Below are 23,624 nucleotides of genomic sequence, written 5' to 3'. Positions count from 1 at the left end.
GTGGTATCAGATGGGAAATGTACATGGAGAAAGGCCCTTGTCTACTCTATAAAGATATTTCAGCTTCTCACACTGTGACCGGTGGTTAAAGCAACAAACCCAGGTCATAGGTACAAAGCTTGGACTGATCGTTTTGTTAAATTACTAATACTGGAAAGTTACTGTTTACGTACTGAGGCCAAACTAACAAATGTACCCTCTCCCTTATGGAAAAAAAAGCAGAAGCTAGGAGTGGTGAGAGCATGGCCAATAAGTATGCCTCCCAACTGGAGCTTATTTTTTCATTCCTTGACCCTGAATCTCAACTCGCCATGCATCACCATGCAGAAGTTGGGCAGACTGAATTGAAATGTATGTGTTGATATTAAAAAAATTAATAATACACTGGAAATCTTAAGGGAAAATATGGAAAGCAAGCGAGAATAATCACTTACAAACTCCGCCTAATAACATTGCTGATAGTATAAACTTGCAGTGAGCAAGCCTATCTTACCGGCTCTTGTATACAGTTAAGTTCAATTAAAAGCCTGTTAAGTGTGAACTCATCTAAGTAGATCTGTTTTTACTGCAGGGTGGCAATAGTGTCTATACTCATGGAGAAAGAGGCAAGTGGCAGACAGTGCCTGAATTGAAATGGGGGTGACAGTGTAGTGCAAGAGGAGAAGGACAAGGCCTGCGCAGCCATCTGACTATGGCAGTGTGAAAATCTCCTGAAGCACAACCCAGTGGCGGTATTATGCTGCCGGGTAAGGAATTCAAGCCTCACCTTCAGAACCGGCCCACAGAGAGGGAAAACCCACGCAACGCTGTCAAAGTGCAGGAGACGTCTGTAGCGAGGAATATGGCGAGCTTCAATAGACAACCAACCACAGGAAGGGACAGGTGTTTTTAAGATCATGGGTGTCATAGAGATGAGAAAGAAAAGCGCACTCAAAATCCGCCTGCGGTGAGGATCCAATGAAACAGATCATGGTTGATGCCACTAAAGCATCGTCCAGCAGCAGCTCTTCCAAGCTGGTATTACAGAGGGTCATTAGTGCCAAGACCAATTCAAAGCTGGATCAGAACTGAAATTCAAACACGTACCACTAAAGCCTGTACGTGGATGCCAAGAAGCAGGATGAATTTTGGTTGGGGTGGCAGGGAAAGGGAGGGTGAGTGTATTTAACTTCAGGATTTCAAGTTCCCCTGATTTTGCAGAATCACATGATGAATACTTTATGCAGAGATCAATCTTAGTTGCAATGAAACAAATTTTAAGTTGAATACAGAAGGTGATGTTTTTCTTCTTTTAGATACATAACCATAATTGAGTCCTCTGACCATCTTCCATTCAACTTTGGAGTACAGAAGTTATTAAAATCAAGAGTGAGGGGGCAAATGTTACATTTTAGGGAAGAAAGATCACAGAAACCTTGTATGTCATCCGTAATCTTTACTCTTCTTTACTAAGTGAAAATATATCTGTCTGGCTTTGAATATTCTTCATCCAAGAATCATAGAAGACACTGAAGTTAACTCAGTGCACCAGAGATCACACTTCACTACAGAAGTTGCATCCCTAGAACTACACGAAAATAATGCAGATCCTTTCTTTCAAAAATAGGGCTGAAACCATGGGGGAAAAGGTGCCAGAGACAAAGGCACCATCCACAAGAGGGCATTCTAGACCTGAGTTTGTTCTTTGGGATGCAGATGGAGAATGAACCAATTACTCATCTATGGGAATTGGAAGGGGAATTGATTCCTGATGAAGGGCTCTGGCCTGAAACATCGATTTTCCTGCTCCTCAGATGCTGCCTGACATAGAACATAGAACATAGAAAAATACAGCGCAGTACAGGCCCTTTGGCCCTCGATGTTGCGCCGATCCAAGCCCACCTAACCTACACTAGCCCACTATCCTCCGTATGCCTATCCAATGCCCGTTTAAATGCCCATAAAGAGGGAGAGTCCACCACTGCGACTGGCAGGGCATTCCATGAACTCATGACCTGCTGTGCTTTTCCAGCAACACAATCTCAACCCTGTTCTCCAGCATTTGCAGATCTCACTGTCTCCTCGGGGAATTGGAAGCCTTAGAACTTCCTATACTTTTAGGAGTCAGGCAGTATCTTTTATGCCTCTGATGTCTCTTCTGAAGAAAACCATCACTTTGTTCTGGAAGGCAAATGTGTCTTCTTATTCCACTGAAATGGTGAAGGACATGAAACAACAGCCACAACTGCAACCACAATGAGATGAATAAATTATTCTCTGCCATGAAGGTCAGAGCACTACAGGAAAACAGAAAGGGACCGACACTTCTTTAAAATAAAAACAAAATCACTCATGGGATGTGGACATCATTGGCTGGGACAGCATTTATTGCCAGTCCCTACTTGCCCTTGAGAAGGTAGGGGGGAGCTGCAACATGAACTCAGCACTACCATATCCATTACAAGTGAATAGGACCTGGGTAGAGTCACAGACAATGTAGCTGAGATAACGTGTTGCAGGCTGAATGCAATAAACAGGTATATTTGGTATTCAGTACAAGACATTGGTAAGGCCACATTTGGAGTCCTGCATAAAGTTCTCGTCTGCTTGCCAAAGGAAGGAGATTAGTAACCCGGAAAGGGTGAATAAAAAGATCTACAAGGAGGTTACCAGGACTGGAGGGTTTGAGTTACAAGGAGAGGCTGAATAGGCTGGGACCTTTTTTCCTGGAGGGTCAGAGGATGAGGGGTGACCTTAGAGAAGTTTATAGAATCATGAAGGGCACAGATAAGGTGAATGGCTAAGGTCTTTTCCCCAGGATAAGTGAATCCAAAACTAGAGGGCATAAGTTTAAGGTGAGAGGGGTAAGATTTAAAAGGGACTTGAGGGGCAACTTTTCACACAGAGGGTATATGGAACAAACTACCAGAGTAAGTAATAGAACAATTACAAAATTTAAAAGACATTTGGACGATATGTGTATAGGAAAATTATAGTGGGATATGAGCCAAATGGGACTAGTTCAGTTTAGGAAATGATGTGAGCAAGTTGGACTGAAGGGTCTGCTTCTGTGCTGTATGTCTCTATGACACTGTGGTAGATATCCTAACAGCTCAACAACCAGAGAGATTACAGTAGTTCAATCACAAATGAACATGAGAGGAGTTCAAAAGCATTCTACAGCTAAATGACCACCACATAGAGTCATTGAGATGTAAAGCAAGAAAACAGACTCTTCAGTCCAACTTGTCCATACCAACCAGATATACTAACCTATACTAATCCAGTCCCATTTGTCAGCACTTGGCCCATATCCCTCTAAACTCCTACTATTCATATTCCCATCCAGATGCCTTTCAAATGCTGTAATAGTACCAGCCTCCACCACTTCCTCTGGCAGCTCATTCCATGCACAGGCCATCCTTTGCATGAAAAGATTGCCCCTTAGGTTTCTTTTAAATTTTCCCCCCTCACCCTAAACCTTTGCCCTCTAGTTCTGGACTCCCTCACTCCTGGGAAAACATCTTGATTATTCGCACTATCCATGCCCCTCATGATTTTATAAACCTCTGTAAGGTCATCCCTCAGCCTCTGACACTCCAGGGAAAACAGCCCCAGCCTATTCAGCCTCTCTCTATAGCTCAAATCCTCCAACGCTGGAATCATCATTGTAAATCTTTTCTTCTGATAATTAAAGAGCAATAAAGAGATTTTAAATAATGCATACAGAAGTCTCAGGGCTCCAATATAGATTCAGGGACACGAGAGCTTCAGGTGAGCTTCAGGCCAGGGTAGAGAATGCCATACTCTTATTAACAGAATTCAACTGAATGTTGCACATCTCTACGGGCATATCCAAGGAACACTGGGATGAATTGGAACTTTCACAGAAAAGCTTTCATAATTGGGTGGCACAGTGGTTAGCACTGCTGCCTCATAGTGCCTGAGACCTGGGTTCGATTCCAGCCTCAGGTGACTGTTTGTACATTCTCCCTGTGTCTGTGTGGATTTGCTCTGGTTTCCTTTCACAATCCAAAGATGTGCAGGTCAGGTGAAATGGCCATGCTAAATTGCTTGTAATGTTAGTTGCATTAGTCAGGGGTAAAATCTAAAGGCCAACCTCCCATCTACCAGGCCTGCTGTCAAGGAAAGGCTGTCAGTGTTCTCAAAGATCCATCCCACCCTGGCAATGTTTTTCTACAACTGCTACCATCGGGGAGAAGGTACAGAAACCTGAACACATGCACCAGCCAGTTTTGTAACAGGTTCTACCCTACTGTTGTTAGAATACTGAATGGACTCACAAACTCTTAACATTCGCCTGCACCTGTGCTTTTGTTTTTGCCGCTGTTTACCTATTGCTTACTTATCTATGCTACTTAACTCTGTGATCTGCCTGTATGCTTGCAAGACAAAGCTTTTCACTGTGCCTCGGTATACGTGACAATAAATTCAATTCAATTCAATATAGTGTAGGGGAGCGGATCTGGATGGTCACTTCAGAGGGTCAGTGTGGACTTTTTGGGCTGAAGGGTCTGTTTCCACACTGTAGGGAATTTAATCTAATCAGAAACAGCCCATCCAACGGTCGTTCCATAACTGCATGTGGCTGAGAACAGACTATCCAGGAGAAACCATAAGCTGAAGTTCAGGGTGGATTATACCAACATTCAACTTTCAGGAATTATTAGGCCACATTAGTGGCAGCTGGAGTCAGCAACTCAGGCTCATCAACAACCCATGGAAATAGTCCAGTGCTTTATTGGTAAATAATCTGCAGACCTTCTGGAGATGGAGAAGCTTAAGCTTAGTATCAACAAGAAGCTGAACAAGATTTGGAGTAGTCAAACTGGCTGAAAGAAACTGCTGTCTGAAAAACCCATATTATCGGCACTGAGAGAGGAAAGATTACTGAAGATTTCCATAAGGTTTGTCAGAGACAGCCAGTGATCATAAGCAATTCACACAAGAGAGAATGTGAATGGCGGGTAACAGTCTCTCCATTGATTAAATATTCACTCTTGAAGATCATTGTTTTCCTCAGCTAAAAATGTACATTCTGCCTTAATCAATGTGTCTTGATTTTAGATATGAAAAAAAAGTCTTGAGAGAGAACACAAATATTTAATTAAGTTTGCAGAAAAATATCATGCACAAACAAGTCCTTGATAATGATAGGTATCACTTGCAGACTGATGGTGATCTTTGTTTTAAGGAAGAATTAAAATAGGAATGACAATATAGAACTTAAGCACACATCATCTTACTGGCTCAAACATTTGCTTGAAATTATGACAAGCAAGCAGGTGATTAACTCTGGACCATCTGCTTTCGCCCAATTTTCCATTCAGCCTGCAGAACACAGTGCTACACAGGACCTTCTTATGGATCTGGTCCAGAAGTTCATGTCCTTGTTGATGATGGTACGTTGCTGCTTTCCGATGGCATTTTGGAGACCTTCTTGCCGACTGAGAAATGGTGTCATGGTGAAACAGAATTGATACCATCCCCTACAGAAAGTGAAATTCCTCCCATTAGAAAAGTAATGAAGTCCTCATTTCCTCACCAGCAGAAATATCATTTGACTACTCTTCATTCTTCTTTTCACCGACTAGATATATTCTTGTCTCTAAATGTGCCAAAGATAGGAGTTATGATAGTTTGAGTATTAAAGGAATACTTCAGCAAACAGTTGTCCCTTGTTTGGCCTTTATAGTTGTAAGCCCAGGAACCAGCTATCATGAGAAGCTGCCATCCTTGCCACCAAAACGAATGTCTTCTAAGATTAGGGAGAATATATGTAATATATGTCTGCCAAGAGGGTTGAGAATATAGTTGGAGATTGGTTTCTCAAATGAAAGTGACTTGGTCAAGGGAGGCTGGGGAGGAAGTGGTACTAATAGGCTGAATCATATGCTTCTTTTGGTTAAGTCCAGTTGCATTGAGTTTTTCTGAAGGGATTTCTGCCACAAGGTGTAGAGCTTTACTTGCTGTACCTTACCAAGCCAGTCACATTAACTATCTATCCCATCCCTCAGGCACCCATCATGTCAAGACCTGGCCCCATCTTGCGCTATTTCCAGAACAAGAATTCATCAGCATCTGTTGAGTGCATGTCATTTTTAAAAGGCCTTTCTGCAGCTGTCAGTTTGCAACTGCTCTGCACAGGCCCTGACATTTGCTGTAGCCATGGCAAACAGGGCAATATTAGCATCATGCTATCCAGTCAAAGGGCCTGCACGTTCTGCTGGGTGGAATGGTGCAGAGATGGAACTTCGTCCTCTCCAGGACCAGTAGTGGAGACTATAACACCAGACCCCATCATCCTGGTCCAAAGATACCAGCCGGTTCAGTCAGTCTCAGCTTTCTTAAGGACTGTCCAGCACTGCAGGAAGAAGGTCAATGGCTTTCACCACTCTGCCAGTGTATGTTTTCCCTCTGCTATCTCACACTCTCTCTCTCTCTATTACTGCACCCAACTTCCACCAAAATCATGCTCTAACATTCTCATTAATGATAGCACCATCTCCCTCCACTCAACGTCACTCATCCTAACCCCCATATGTTCTCTGATCTGCCTACTCACTCATTTGGGACATCTACCCACCTGACCCAACAGTCACAGCTGCTCCAACCATTTTTACTGCCCTAAATACCTGGTTCTCTGATATAAAGAGTGGGGTGGCATGGGGGGTTGGGGTGTGTGCATCTGGGTGGGATGCTTTTCGGACAGTTGGTGTGAACTTGTTGGGTTGAGTGGCCTGTTCCACACTGTGGAGATTCTATTAAAAAAAAGACAAGAAGCAGCCACAAGTAAGGAAGAAAGACTCAAGATAAGTGATGAGCTGCTGACATTCAGTTCCTTTAAGGAAAGCATCTTGACTCTGATGCTTTGAGTGACCATTTCCAAGCTCCTGAACTGATATTGGAGGCTGCCCTTGACTTATTGTGACAGGACTCCTTATTGAAAACCAGGCCCCTTGACATGACTGAAGCCTGCTGTCAATTGTGATAAGTATCCTGGTTTTATATTTGTACTAAATTGTGGGGTTAAAGAGAACTAATATAAGACTTTTAACTCTGGCTAAGGAAACATAGCACAAGAAGGCAAGGCAAGGCAAGGATGTTGTAAGCCTCCAGTTGACTGGGTGATTGTACATTGTGACAGCAAGTGATGAACCCAGAGATACAGCCTGGTTCAGTCCATGAGCAGGTTTGAGTGCAAGTGGATAGTGTTCTGACTGCAGCTTTACAATTATAGGTACTGGTGCAGCATTGAGGTGCCAAAGTATCCTGTAAGTAAACTGGAGATGTACCATGACAATTCTTCAAGGCTAGCACATACCGGATGCTAATATTGGTGGGGTGCATGTTACCGATTCCAAAGAAACATGTTGAAGGCCGAACTTGCCTCATTGACATTCAGCATTCTAACTTACCAAAGTCACCAAACAAAGTAGATGATGAACATTTATGTGACTATGGTGCAGTATTGCTATCCTTACCTTTAGACTTCAAAGATCTGGGTTCAAGTTTCACCTGCCCCTTAAGTGCGCCTGAATATATCTGAACAAATCGACTAAAAGAGGAAATGAGATATCCTTGACATCAAGATTGGCATTGCCAGGCTTCTCATTCTGCCACTAATCTCTCAATAGCCACCTAGCTACTATAAGAATCCAGCCATGAAGTTAAATATTAATAAGTAAATAGGGTACCACAACAGTACTTGGGGGAGTTAAGGGTTAACAATAACTTTACTTTAGGAATAGCTACAGAGCATATGTGCAAGGCACTGTGTTACAGTCACATCAGATCCTATGTAACCAGAGCCATCTCTTGTATATTGTTATGTGCAACAAAGCTCATTAGTGTTCACTCATCTGAGTGTAAAACTGATCTTGCTACATTTCATGTGTTAAAATGTTTAACATGGATTAAAGAATGTTTACTTTTTGTGATAAACATTTTTAGCTACATTAGTCAAAGTTTACTAAGTTACCAGTCAAGCACAAGAGGGAATACATTTAAAGCAATATTCACTTTTGAAAAGAAATCACTTCTTGAAGCATTGATTAACTGCATGATCCATGGCGATTTTGATTTACAAATTAATTTAAGCAAAACTTAGTGTGGGGATAATACTTTTCTGAACACACTATTTGTCCAAAGTCTCCTCCTTTTTTTGTGGAATTTATTCATTTTCTGTTCCTCCCCTGTCCTTTGTTTTGTTCTGTGAGTATTGTATGAATGATTTTTGAAGACAATTTACCTATACGGATAGTTGTGCACGATAACAAAAGATTGGCATTTTCTTCTGGAAGGATGCGGGTACCTCTGATTGATATAAACATTACGTATTGAGGGTATGTCACTGAGATTGTACACAATGAGATATGTAATGTGACAAACTCTGCCAAAATGACCAGTCACCTAGATGTTTGTAGAAATCACCTGCATCATTTTTGTTTTGTGCAGCTGCTTCGTGGGTGCTACCACATGAGCCGAGGAGCTCATTGTTGCAGCTAGGCAGACAGGATACTGCCACCTGCACATCATTACAGTCCTTGATGATCAAAATGTTTTCCAGCTCAATAAATTGTTATAATCCGTTTATGTGGAATTGCCAATAAACTATACCAAACTTGATTTTAGAACTGTACTGAGCCTTTAAATACTTTGTGGTATTAAGGCAAAGCTCAATGCTTGCAGACCAATGGTAACTGTAAGTAAACAGGCTGGTTGTGAGGGTGGTTGTGGTCCAGTGCTAGTGACCCTATCTCTGAGCCAGGAGACCTGGGTTCAAGTCCCACTTGCTCCAGAAGTGTATGATAACATTTCTGAATTGGGTTGACTGAAAGTATCTACGCTTGGTTGAGGCAAAGATGGCAGAAAATGCAATGTGAGTTCACCATTTCAAATAGTACCACTGACTCTGCCATGGACAGTGAGGTGAGCAAAAAGTCCTGCCTCTTGTGCTTCGTGAATAAGTTTTAGTAAGGGCAAGGATTATTCTTGCCATATTAAAACTAGCTCCTTAAATATTATGCCATCTACATTCACAATTTGGCTGCTGTAATACACTCTTAAGGCACAATGCTTTAGAAACCGCAGTGTGCCAATAACAGAACACAGTCCCAGTGTACAGTGTGCTACACCTGACCAGTACAGGAGCACGGTAATAGTTCTGCTGGGTGATTAGGATACTTAATGCCAGAGAACCGCAGGTGCCACTGGCTTGGGTGGGTTAGCTCATCTGGTTCAGAAATAGGAAAACTGATAGGGTGTACATGGTTTTGGCTATATTGGTTTGATTCCTCATTTATACAAAGTTGATTTTCAGCAAAATATATTTCCGTTTCTTCTTGAAACTTCATTCGCCATTCCAGGATATCTGATGAATGAGTTAAATGACAAATATGCAGCAATGCATATTTGCAACTCTTTTGCAAACTTGGAACAAAACATAAGAGTGCAAACCCAGATAAGTTATCATTGTGGTTACAATGTCTGAGACAATCAGTTTTCAACAACAATCAGCTCAACTCTCAAAGACTGCTAGTGCCACACAAGTAGAATTGTGCAGATTACACCCGTTTTTTAAAAATAGATCATCTTAGTGATACAAGGTTCTGAACTTGAGTGAAAGAATAAGTTGCTGCAAGTTTTTTGTTTTCTCATTGTATCTTTTTCTGTCAATAGGATTCCACCTTCCCTGCTCTTGTGAACATAATGTTTTCATGAATCAGTGAGAATCACTTGGATTCAGTGAACACTCTGTAAAGTCATGTCCACTTTTAAGCTTTAACCCTAACGATTGGTATACTATTAAAAATGGAAACTGGCAAGAGTAGTGGTCTAACATTGTTCCCTTTAGGGTGAAACGTAACAGCAACAAGCCCAGAGAATCCTGGATGTCTAGGAATATTCAGGATTGGTTAAGATGAAAAAGAGAGGAACAAAGGGAACAAATCAATGGAGGGTCTATTGGAGAATGCAATGAGCAGAGGGGAAATTTAAGAAACTAATTAAGGAGGGCAAAGAGAGAGCATGAAACCAACATGGTGGGGTAAGATTAGGGACAGTCCTAAGGAGATCCCAGGATATCAAGGGAAAGAGGATAACCACAAAAACAGTAGGGCCTGTTAGGGACTGATGGAGCTATCTGTGCGTGGAGCTGGAGGACATTAGTCGAGTGTTCAATGAGCACTTCACTTCTAGTCTCATTTGCAAGGAAGAAAGATGTCAGTACAGAATTCAGGAATAGGGACTGAGAGGTTCTTGAGCAGTATGACACAGGGAGTGAAAAGATATTGGCGGTTTTGACTTAAAAGTGGACAAATACCCAGTTCCAAATGAGTTGTATCCCAGGCTGCTGTGTGAGACGAGGGAGGAAGTTACAGGTGCTCTGACCCAAATTTTTACAGTAATTCCTTTCGGGCCACGGGGGAGGTGTCAGAAGACTGGAGGGCACCTAATGGAGTCCGACTTTTCAAGAAGGGCGGTTGATATAAACCAAAGTTACAGTTCAGTGTGTCTCACATCAGTTTACTGGAAAATTTTTAGGCAAAATTCTAAAGGAGAAAATCAATCTCTGCTTAAAGAGGCAAGGTTTGATCAGGGACAGTCAGCATGGTTTTGCCATAGGTAGGTCCTGCCTAACAAATTATATTAATTTGTTTGAGGTGGTGGCCAGGTGTGTAAATAAGGGTAGTGAATTTCAGCAAAGTCTTTGACAGGGTTATACATAGAAGATTGATGAACTTCGTAACATGGGATCCAAAGTAACATGGCACAGAGGACTGGTTATGTGACTGCAGGCTGGTGTCCAGTAGCGTACCACAGGGATTAGTTCTAAGTCTCTTATTGTTCATGATACATACAAATGTTAGATGGTCAAATTGGTGCCAGATGCAATTTAACCCAGATACATGTGAGGTGATGCACTTTGAAAGAAGTAACAAGACAAGGGAGTACACAATGAGTAGCAGGAGAGTAGGAAGCTCAGAGGAACAGAGGGATCTTGGGATACTTGTTCACAGATCCCTTAAGGTGGCAGGAGTGTTTAATAGGGTAGTTGAAAAGATATGTGGTAGACTTGCCTTTATCGGGGGGGTGGGGGAAGGGCTGATGAAAGGCTTATGCTCAAAACGTCGATTCTCCTGCTCCTTGGATGCTACCTGACCTGCTGTGCTTTTCCAGCACCACTCTTAACTTGCCTTTATCAATCAAGGCATAGCTTTTAAGAGCAGGGAGGTTATAGTGGAGCTGTGCAGGTCTTTGGTGAGGACACAGTTGGAGTACTGAGAGCAGTTCTGGTCACATAGGTTATGATTGCACTGGAGGGGGTGTAGAGGAGATTCATCCGAATTTGCCTGGATGGAGCAGTTTAGCTGTGAAGGGGAGACTGGATTCGCTCGGGTTGTATTCCTTACAGCAGACAGAGGACCAAACCAGTCCACACCGACCCTCCGAAGAGTAACCCACCCAGACCCACTTCCCTCTGACTAATGCACCTCACACTATGGACAATTTAACATGGCCAATTCACCTGACCTGCACATCTTTGGACTGTGGGAGGAAACTGGACCACCCAGAGGAAACCCACACAGACACGAGGAGAATGTGCAAACTCCACACAGACAGTCGCCAGAGACTGTAATCAAACCTGGGACCTTGGCGCTGTGGGGCAGCAGTGCTAACCACTGTGCCACCATGCCGCCCTGTAGATAAGATTATGATTGGTGGATAAGAAGGAGCTGGTCCCTTTGGTTGAAGGCTCAATGACAAGGGGCATAATTTTAACATGAAAGGTAGGAGGCTTACAGGGAATTCGAGGAAAACATTATTCACACAGCGGGTAATGGGGGTTTTGAGTGCACTTCCTGGTAGGACTGTTAAGGTGGGAAATCTCAGAACTTTAAACAATCAAGATTCGGAGATGCCGGTGTTGGACTGGGGTGTACAAAGTTAAAAATCACACAACACCAGGTTATAGTCCAACAGGTTTAATTGGAAGCACACTAGCTTTTGGAGCAACGCTCCTTCATCAGGTGATTGTGGAGGGCTCGATCGTAACACAGAATTTATAGCAAAAATTTGCAGTGTGATGTAACTGAAATTATACATTGAAGAATTGATTGTCTGTTAAGCCTTTCATCTGTTAGAATACAGTGATAGTTTCACTTCTTTCATGTGTAAATCACAAAACCCTTTTTTTTAAAGTTGCATTCTCGGGTTAGCTGTTAACAATGGTGATAGCTAGACAATATGTTGAAGGTGTTAGCCCCCTGTGTTCTCTGTCTATGACCTGATGTTTAGATTGATTCCAATCTAAAAAGTGAAATAACAGAGTTTTACATAAATTCATGCAGTTTTTGAGCTCAGAGTTCGACATGAATCTATGTGGTTTTTGAGCAAAGTGCAATGTAACTCTGAAAGTACCAAAAAAATTCACCACCATGTGTGCATGTGGGTCTTTGTCTGTCTGTGTGTGTGTCTGTCTGGGGTGGGGGTTGTGAGTGTGAGAAAGTGTGTGTGTGTGTGTAGTGAGTGCAGAGTGTCTTAAGTCTGTGAGGGGGTGCGTGTGTGGGAGTATGTGTGTCTATAAGGGTGTGTGTGGTGTGTCTGTGTGCGCGTCTGTGTGTATCTGTGTCGTGTGCATGTGAGAGTGTGTGTGTGTGTAGGAATATCTGTGTGTGTGCGTGTAGTGCAATGGTGATCACCTGTAATGTGACATGAACCCAAGGTACAATCAAGGCATAGCTTGCAATGTTATAACATATAAAGCATTGTGACAGTGCTGGAAAGTGGAATTCATGTAAGTTAGAGTAATTATTTGTCAGTGCAGACTCGATGGGCCGAAGGGCCTCTTTTATACCGGATGATTTTTATAATTCCATTCAACCACAAGGGGCATCATAGCCAAGCCTTTTCTTGTCAGTGAGATTGTGACATGTGTGCTTTCAACAAAGCTCACACTTCAGTGATCAATTACCAACCTTTACCGCACTAGACCTTTATGAAGTACCACTTCGTAAGGAATCCAATTGCTTGAAAGATACAACTGGTAAATTTGACAAACAATTTTTTTTAATTGTTGGGACTTAATATTAACATCATTTTAACATTTGCAGAGTAGGCCATCCAGTGAGCTGCATTAAATCTTAAAATGTAACTGATATTTTGATATGGGTGAACAATACTCTATGTACACAGCCTTCCCCATGTTCGTCTAATCACACAACCATGTGGGAGGGACCATGTAACTTGGATTGACAAAATCTCATTGCTCTAAGTGCCATCCCCACTTTATGTATCTGATACAAATGCAGACATTTTCACTTTAGAAGTATTATAATAGCAGACAGTTTGTTTGTAAGTGATCATCAATCAGATAAAACATTTCTGGTGGAATTACTGTATTTTCCTTTAATTTAAGAAAAACATTTCCTTCCAGGGTAATTGACTGACTACAGTTAACTACTCTGCTGCCTGAGTGAATAATCACCCCAGTACATTAAAAAACAAAAGAGCACAGTCCAATATTTCAGTTCCCTTTGATGGTTCCGTAATGTCTATTAGTAATAGCTGCAAAACTTATTAGGTGGGAAAACATTTTTCTTCAACTGGAAAACTCTCAGTTATTGAGTAGGTGCAGTGAATATACAGTGATTAGTCTGCAAAGACTCTGCCCATTACCTCACTTTCTCTGCTTCTGAAACCCTCACTCATGCTTTTGTAACCTCTAGACATGACTATGTCAATGCATTCCTGGTTAATCTCCCACATTCTGTCTGCCATAAATTTACAGTCAGTGAAAACTCTGCTGCTTGTGTCGCAATATCAAGCAGTGTTCACGAAATCACTCCTGTGTTTGGTGAACTGTTTTTGCTCTCATTTAAGCAGTGACTTGATGATGGAATTTTCATCTTAGTTTTTAACTCTTTTCATGGCTTCATCCTTCCCTATTTCTGTCATCACTTCCAGTCCCACAATCTTCTAAGCAATCAGTGCTCCTCAATTCTAGCCTCTTAAACATTCTCTAAGGTGATCACATATTTTTGATCCACCTGATTAGAAGTGTTATGACACACCCCTAAAGAAGATGGAACATGCACATGGGTCTCCTGGTTCAGAGATAGTCACTGTACCACAAAAACCTTTCCTTCTACTATCTGGGCTCTAAGTTATTGAATTTCCTCCCTAAATATCCCTTTTCTCTACTTTCCTCTTTACAACTTAACTTGCTAATTACACTTTGGTCATCTGCCCTTATATATCCTATGTCAAATTCTGTTCTGATGCATTCCCATGTAGTTTTTCAGGACCTATTACAAAAGATACACCATATTAACATAAATTATTGATTTATTTAAAGGAAAGCTGTGAACCTTCAGTAAAGTTAAAATAACATCTTCTTTTAAGGTGTTATCCCTGGGATGATCTCTTTATATCATTGATTACACAAATTGAGAAATTATGTTATAGAAACAAAAACGGGACAAGTGATGTCGAAGAAAGCATGCTGATGAAGAATGCTGGGAAAGAGCTGCTAGTCACAGGGCGTTAATGGCACCGTACTCTATAAAATCAAAAGGTGAACTTTAAACCTCTATCAAGATCAGGGATTAGCACTTTGTCAGCTTCAAAAACAAAAAAAACCTGAAAAAATTATAGAACAGGTCAGTTAGCCCACAACGTTATGCTGAACACGATGCCAAATTAAACTAATCCCTTCTGCTTGCCCTTGTTCCATATCCCTCCATCTCTTGCATGCTCATCTGTTTATCTGAAAGCCTCTTAAACATCCTATCATATCTGCCTCCATCACTACCCCGGTAGCATGTTCCAGACTCCTACCACTCTCTGTGTAAAAGTCATGAACCTCACATCTGCTTTGAACTTGCCCCTTCTCACCTTAAATGCATGCCCCTTAATTTTAGACATTTCAACTCTGGGAGAAAGATTCTGACTGTCAGCCCTATGTATGCATCACATAATTTGATAGGTTTCTATCAAGTTTCCCTAAGCCTCCTTCACTCCTGAGAAAACAACCCTAGTTTTTCTAGCCTCTCCTTATAACTCCTGCCCTCTAATCAAGGCAGCATCCTGGTGAACCTCTTTTGCATCCTCTTCAAAGCCTTTACAATCATCTTGTAATGTGGAAACCAAAACTGAACACAATTCTAAGTGCAGCTTAATCAAAGTCTTATAAAGCTGCAACGTGACATCCTGACTCTTGTATTTAATGCCTTGACCAATAAAGGCATGCATGCTATATGCTTTCTTTATCACCCTATCTACTTGTGTGGCCACTTTCAGGGAGCTATGGACTTGAACCCCAAGATCCCTCTGGACATCAATACTGTTCCCCCTCTGGACATCAATCCTGCCATTATATATGTTTCCTTAACGCTTCATCTCACAAAGTGCAGCACTTTTGGTCTTCCCAATCGCATTAATAAAATTAAAGCAGGAAAAGATGATGGCTATGTGTTCTATGTCTCTCCGTACAATATTGCCATTGCGCCACTCCTGTCTCTCTCTGTTGACCATAATCCTTTGCACAAAGGAGCTAAGGTCCCTTTTTTCACTGGGTGGTTGTAGTCTGGTATACGTGAGGAGGCACTCAAGACTTATTATATTGTTTGAGTTATTGTAGAAAGGTATATAAAAACACACTCATTGAATTCCAGCCTCAATGTAAAATTAGAAAAGTGGCAAATAAATATTCTTCCAAAACAGGACTTAGTGTCAAACACAAATTTAAAATATCCTCCTTTTCTACTTTGTGCAGAACATATGACTGTTAAGTGACAAAGCTTCCAGGCTCAAAAGGAGAACTGACATTTTCCTCAGGTAGTGTGTTATTATCGTTTGTTTTCATTTTTTCCCCCTGTAATCCTAGTGGATACAGAAAGGTTTAACCATTAAGCAACAAACAAAAGCATAATACCAATCAGAAAGTCATTAAAAATAATTTGGTCTGTTAACACATACAGTCTTTATACACAAAAATATAATTACTCACGTACTTGATGCACTATTTATAGCATTAAGGCTGCTTGTTAATAGCTGTTTAGCCTAACCTAATAAACACAGATGGATCATAGTAATTAAGTCAATTAGGTGTTGAAATATTTACCTTTTAAGTATTTAGGAAGATAAATAAGCATTAAAAGTGCTGTTAACAAACAGGAAGCACCAAAATTAAAACCACTTTCTAACAGTGAACGTATGGAATATTTTTGAGTAAGATTGAAAACATGCACCAAAACATTGCTGTCACTATCCATGTATCATTGTTTACAGCAACAGTAAGGAAAGAATTTGTTTATGACTGTATCATAGAACAGCTGCAGCCCAGGACAAGACCTTTTGGCTGATCGTGTCAGTATTGACTCTTTGGAGGATCCACTCCTACTCATTCTACCTTTCCTCGTAACCCTGCAAGCTTTTTCTCTTCAACTGTTGATCCAATTCCTTTCTGAAAGCCAAGACTGTATCTGTCTGACACACTCCCAGGAAGGGGAGATCCAAAGTATTTCCTGGTTAAAAAAGAGATTTTTTTCTCAAGTCATCTATTATCTTCCTCTAAACCTTTTAAAATCTGTGTTCTCTAGTTCTCAACCCTTCCACTAAAGGGAGCTGTATCTGTTGTCTTTTGTCTTATGTCCCACAAACAGTAGGTCAATAAACTTTAAGAGACATGTTCATGATATTATCATTGTTTCATCATGTTATCTTTGGGTATCACTGTCACAAAATTGCCCAAAGTAAACATATGCCCCTTAAAGAGGCAGGCTGGGGAAATAATAATGGGAAACCAGGAAATGGCAGAGGAGTTGAATAAATACTTTGCTTCAGCCTTCACAGTAGAAAATGATAATGACATGACAAAAGTATGAAACAATCAATGGACAAAGGCAGGAGAGGAAATAAATTCAATAACTATCACTAGACTGCCAGATAGACTAATGGGCTAAAGACCAATAAGTCTCTGGGCCTGATGGGATACATCCTAGGTTATTGAAAGGAGTAGCTAGAGAGAAAGTGGATGCACTGCCAGTAACCTTGCAAAAATCCTTAAAATCTAGACAAGTCCCAGAGGATTGGAAAATTGCCAATTTAACAGCTTCACTTACAAAGGGAAGGAGAGAAAAAACAGCTAACTGTAGGCCCATCAACTTAACGTTTTTTACTGGGAAAATATTAGAGTCTATTATAAAAAAATTAAATAGCAGAGCATTTAGAAATACACAATAATACCAAAGAGTCAGCATGGCTCTACAAAGGGGAAATCATGTCTGACACATTTACTAGAATTCTTTGTGGCGATGACAAGTGGGACAGATAAAGGAGAAGCACAGGTCTAATATATTTGGATTATCAGAAGGCATTTGATAAGGCACCACACTTTACATTACAGCAAACTTTGTTTCAACCGAAAAACTCACTAAACTGGCAAAAGGTATATACCTGAATTATCGTAAATTTATTGTATTATCATGATCTCAATGGCTGGGTAATCAGTTGAGGGTGCGAGTGAGAAGGCTCTCTGCTGCTAAATTTTATTTAGGAAAATTGCATTATTATTTAAGTTATTTACGCTGTAAATAAAGTAGAATAGTGATGGATATACCCTCTGCATTATGTTTCTATTACTGAGTGTGTATTTTTACATTAATTATGTGGATCTTTTGATCAATAGAGTATTGATCAGCCAGTACACTTCTGATCCCATATGTGCTAGTTTAATAAGACGTTTGCTGTATTTGATAAGAGCTTTTGATGTTGGAGATAGTATATTGACATGGATAGAAGATTAGCTAACTGATAGAAGACACTGAGTGGGAATTAAGGGATACTTTCAGGATGGCAACGTGTAACTAGTGCAGTACCTCAGGTTTCTGTGTTGGAACTACAATTACTTACAATATATATTAAGGACTTGCACGATAAGAGTGAATGCACAATAGCCAAGTATCCAATGACAAAATTAAATGGGGGCAGAAGCATAATGTAAATTAAGCAAATGAATAATCAGAAGACCCAATAACATCACAGTTGCACTTGGAGTTCGGGCTCTAATGGTACAATATCCATGAAAGCAATAAATAATCACATTCGCTGAGCCAGCTCAAGCAGACTAGAAGAGAAATCAGTTCATAATACAGCCAGTAACAAACTGGTAGCATCAGAGTCAGGTCAGGAAATGTCACCACTTCAAAGTAGAAAGGACTTTGAATGAATCGTTTGCCATCATAATTCTAAGGACACAAGAACAACAGCAATCTGACTGAGCTAGAAAGAGCAGAAAAATAAATCCATCCATTTTCACTGCCAGTATGCCCTGCTGGAAAAGGTGCACATGTGGAGATTGGGTGAAGACAGAATGATGCTTCGTTGTGATCACCCCCTGATAGAATAGCCTGTTCGCCCTTTCAGTGAAAAGGTCAGGAACGGTCATTTGGAATACATGCCAGAAAGTGTGTAACTGCACCCATTAAGTGTCAGGTTCGAAAGAGGAGAAGCAATTGACAACAAAAGTATGCTTTCCCAAAAATGATCGAAGTTTCAAACAGTATTCCCATGTAACTCAGTGCTGTTGATGCTGCAGCCAGTAATAAAAGTAATTTGCGTAGTCTAGGAAGTGTCTGTGACTCATAAGCATTACAATTCAATTTAGTGTTCAGGGTCCATTGGGGGAGGGAAGGAAATCAACCAGGTTTCCTGTTTTTAAAAAGTACAAACATGTGGAATATCAGTCGAGGGCTAAGGGGGTGATTTAGGGCACCCTCTCATAACACACATCTGATAGTATCAAGGACCACCCAGTGCAACTGCTGACACTTATGAAACTGTACCTAAAGAAAATTAGCACCTTTAGACATGATGAAAAGAATAATAAGAAAATTAGATGAGAATAGAGATGTTAGGATCTATGGTAATGTGATGATAACTAGGATCCCAAATCATAATCAGACTTTTATGATACATATCTTTTAACAAATTATTTTACTCCTTTTTTGTCACCTTTTCTGTATTTCGCCAGACTGTATGCACACAGTATTCAAGGGAAACACTTCAGTGTGTCATACTTACGTAATATTAACTTATGGACAATACGTATGCACTATTAAGTACAAACTTGAAGTGGACACTTTAATCAAACACAAAATTGAGTTGAGAGGTCAGATGGCCCTTCTTACTGCTGATATGTCAAGAAAATAATTTTCTTGACATTAAAATACGAGTGACCTTCGTATAATAATGACTGCACTTCTCAAATTAATTAAAAAGACTGACTTCATGGTACTGTTGTGGCCATTGTAACTCCAAACTTGAAATCCAGAAACAACAAGTGTGAAAATGTTTATTTTATCAACATGGAATGTGGTTGAGTGATGTCAGCATTCCACTCGCTGACATTGGCCTCACCATCAAAAACTATTTATGAGGACAATGAGAAGAGCTGCTCTGGTCACATGACAGAGTTAAGGTTTCGTAGAATCCCTTCAGTGCAGGTGCAGGCCATTTGGCCCATCGAGTCCAAACCAACCCTCTGAACAGCATTCCACCCACACCCCCACCCAACCTCGTACCTAATCCCTGTATTTCCCATGGCTAGTCCACCTAACTTGCATATCCCTGGACACTATGGGCAATTCAGCATAGCTAATTCACTTAACCTGCACATATTTGGACTGTGGGAAGAAACCAGAGCACCTGGTGGAAACCATGCAGACACGGGGAGAATGGACAAACTCCACACAGACAGTCACCCAAGGTTGGGATTGAATCTGGGTCCCTGGTGCAGTGAGGCAGCATTACTAACCACTGTGCCACCGTGCTGCCTGAAAAGGATTTCAATAAAGCATATTTCAGTCAGACTGGCAGGAATGTTTGAATGGGAAGGATCCTGTCTAAGACCACGGGCGCTTAAGCCACAAGTAGGCAGCAACTTGATTTGCCTTGAACTCCTTACTGGAGGAGTAATACTTGGGCTCCACTATTTCATCTTGACTGCAGCATAAGAAAATCTGCCACTCAGAACATAATACAACAGTGAATATATCCTTCTAAACTACCGTAGCATTCTTCATCGGGACAAAGGATTGCAGACATGCATCAAGAAGAGAGGGGGTGTGTGAGTATAAAAACATGGGAACAGTTGTGTAAATTCAGGTGTTGAACAATAAATGTTTATAGTCAACTTTTACAACTTATGAAAACTTGTAATTTGCCTGTTCCAACCCTCAAAACACTCAGGAGTTGAAACATCTTTGTTTGAAACCCGCTCTCTTCGTTCAGTAGGACAGGTTGAGGTGGGGGGCGTGGCAGGGGCTGACCTATTGTTTCTCGTCTGTCTGTAACAATTAAGTACAAGTCTGTACCATTAACGACATAATTTTTCACCCTAGCTATGCTTCCTTCTACCAAACTGTTGATATTCCTTTTGCTAAAGGTTCAGGTCATGTGGTGTGAATGTCTGATTAACATGTTCTAGACATGATATTTAATAATGCATCTACACCCAGGTGAGCATAGAAAAAGATCCACATTGTACACAGAGGAACCTCAATTATCCAAAAGAAACGGGGAGGCAGTATTTTGTTCAGTTAATTGAATTCCGGATAATCGAATGCTGGATAACATAATTTAGCCGAGGATCGAAACCTTGCGATCTTGCCAGATAATCGAATGCTGGATAATTTACAGAGCTTCCTCTGTAAATGTTCTCCCAAAATTGTGACAAATAGATGTCTGTAAGTGGGACTAACCTTCTGAAGATAGGAGAGTATGTAGGGAAACCATCCATAAGGACATCTTTTATAAAGGACCATAAAACTGCTGGTACTGAATGGACTGGCCAATTGCTTGAAAATCAACATTCTCAAGTTGGTATATCGAGGGTATATTGTTCAATCTGTGGATACTCATTCTGACCAAATATTGAGGTCTCATCAGAATGGAATCAATAGGAATCAAGCTAATACTCTGTCTTCATTTATATCAAAGGATTAAAAGAATAATAGAGAATTAAAAGTATTCTCAGACACTTAGTGGCACAATTTAACAGTCACCTACAGCTTTTCAGTAATATCCTGATACAGATATTGACTTTGCAGACTAAGAAAAACAAAATTGCTTCATACGTCTTTCCCCATCGTTAAATATCACTATCAACCAGTATGTTTCCCATTTTCTCTTGGACAGTATATTCCATACAGAAAGAACCAGGTGTCTTGAGAATACCTTTTTCCACGTATGGAGTCAGCTATTACGAGGGGGCATAGCTTTAAATTAAGGGGTGGTAGGTATAGGACAGATGTTAGGGGTAGATTCTTTACTCAGCGAGTCTTGAGTTCATGGAATGCCCTGCCAGTAACAGTGGTAGACTCTCCCTCTTTATGGGCATTTAAACGGGCATTGGATAGGCATATGGAGGATAGTGGGCTAGTGTAGGTTAGGTGGGCTTGGATCGGCGCAACATCGAGGGCCAAAGGGCCTGTACTGTGCTGTATTTTTCTATGTTCTATGTTCTATGTTCAGTTTCCCCATTATTGGTTGTGTGACTTACATTTTATAAGCTACCAGACAAGCGAATAAATGCTAGACAATTCATCTTAACATCTATAACTCTGGATGAGACACCCCAAACTCATTACAAAATCTGTTGAACCATCATCTTACTAGTTATGCTGCAGTTGAATTCATGCCCAGCGCTTAATGGCACAATTTAACAGTCACCTACAGCTTTTCAGTAATATCCTGATACAGATATTGACTTTGCAGACTAAGAAAAACAAAATTGCTTCATACCTCTTTCCCCATCGTTAAATATCACTATCAACCAGTATGTTTCCCATTTTCTCTTGGACAGTATGTTCCATACAGAAAGAACCAGGTGTCTTGCACAAATGTCTCCAACCTTCTAGAATTTCTATTTTTGTTTTAAAAAGTGCACAAAACTTGCCTTTTCAAAAAGATATTTGAGATGTAAAGGGAATATCAAATGAACTTTCAATGCCATCAGAAAATCCCTTACCCCTCTTAAATCTTCGCATTTTCAACCCAAAGTCTCTCTTTTTATTAAGTAACATGTGCCTTCTGGGTATTAATCTTCTCCATCTCTTTCAATGTTATCATTTATCAAACCCCTACTGCAAGCTAGACTTGTGTTTCAGTGAAATAGTAATTGATGTGCTTTCAAGAATCAACAGATTTAAAATACCCACTTGAATTAAATCAGAGAATCAATGCCCAACCCTATTTTTCTGAAACATAATGTGAGGAAGCATACATTCTCTGTTACAATATTTTATGAAAATATAATTCAAATAAGTTATTTTAAAATATGTCTGGCAAATGCAGTTTCTTGTCTGACAGCAGCTTGCAAAAAAATTATGGAAATGCTAACCTTAGTCCCAGTGCCAGTCAGTAAAACATTCCTTAATTCAAGTGACAGCCCTGAATTAAACCCTAATAAATATTTGTGTTGGTTCACATCTGGAGTCCCTCCCACACTTACATGTTTTGGCAACAGCTTCAGCCTTCAAGATGTATTCATTTATGAAATGTTGATTGCAATGCTACATTTCAATTAAATATGGATTACTCAAGCAATTTTATTACATGCGTATGATACATCCCAGGTTAGAAATATACAAGACAGTGCTTATATTGCAGAAGTACAGCAATAAATCAAATAGACTACTTTCTGAGGGCAGGTGACTTAAAATTCCCTTTGCAATCTCTGGAGGATTGTAGGCCCATCTCTTCATCAAAAATAGTCACTTCCAAAGTAATCAGCTGCCATTTTCTTACCTGCAAATAGCTGAGTGCTTAAATCTTGTATGCTCCTATAGAGACATGTGATTAAGACAGTTCCTACACCAGTTGAAAATGGGGGTAAATAGAAATGCAAATTCCAATACACAATTTGCTGCAATCCACACTGTTTCCAAGAGAGTTGTTGACTTTCCCTCACAAAATAAATTATGCACATTCCACAGTACTGGCAACAGGCATTGTTCTTGATCCATAGCAAGCAGCATTGATTCCATTGTATAAGTGTGGTACTGAGCAAGAGTGAGTGCTTTATTTTGTTTATTCCCTCTTTGTATTGTAAATTAACTAATGTACTTTCAATTCAAAACTCTTTCTACCAAAATATGTCCATCCCACATTTATCACAAATGTACCCATTCTTTTAATAATGTTAGAAGTACACATTGCTTGTCTTCCCATCTCTTGTATTACTTTCGAAAGACATTTAATTAATATTAATGGATCACAAGCTTAATTTCCTCCCCATGTCATTGGACAGGAAAATCCTTGTCTGCTGAATGACTTGAAAGGGAAATCTTTCATTAAAATGTTTAATTTCAAACCTTCTATAATTTGGAATATAGTTTCCTGATCCAAGCAAGGGTTACAGAAAAGTAGCAGCTAAACACACAATACGATCTAAGAGGAAATTGACAACGTGAATATATTGATACACAGCAAATCATGTCCAAATCATTCAGGTTTATCTTGAGCTCTGTAGAAATGCTCCTGCTCAGTAATATCAATCTGGCTCACTTTACAGAGAGGGATGTTACAATAACTCCTTGAAACACCCTTCACTGTCACTA

The 23,624-nt window shown here is 40.4% G+C and overlaps 1 protein-coding gene across 1 annotated transcript in view; it reads right to left on the bottom strand.

The window, feature by feature from the left end:
- The window catches only part of LOC122554359 (metalloprotease TIKI2-like), a 422,004-nt gene that overhangs the window by 150,843 nt on the left and 247,537 nt on the right, over positions 1 to 23,624 (bottom strand). The window lies entirely within an intron of this gene.

This window comes from Chiloscyllium plagiosum, unplaced genomic scaffold (genome assembly GCF_037043375.1).
Source record: "Chiloscyllium plagiosum isolate Xiang-an unplaced genomic scaffold, Cpla_swu_hap1 HiC_scaffold_9, whole genome shotgun sequence".
Classification (NCBI taxonomy): Eukaryota; Metazoa; Chordata; class Chondrichthyes; order Orectolobiformes; family Hemiscylliidae; genus Chiloscyllium; species Chiloscyllium plagiosum.
This window is presented reverse-complemented; position numbering and strand designations above follow the sequence as displayed.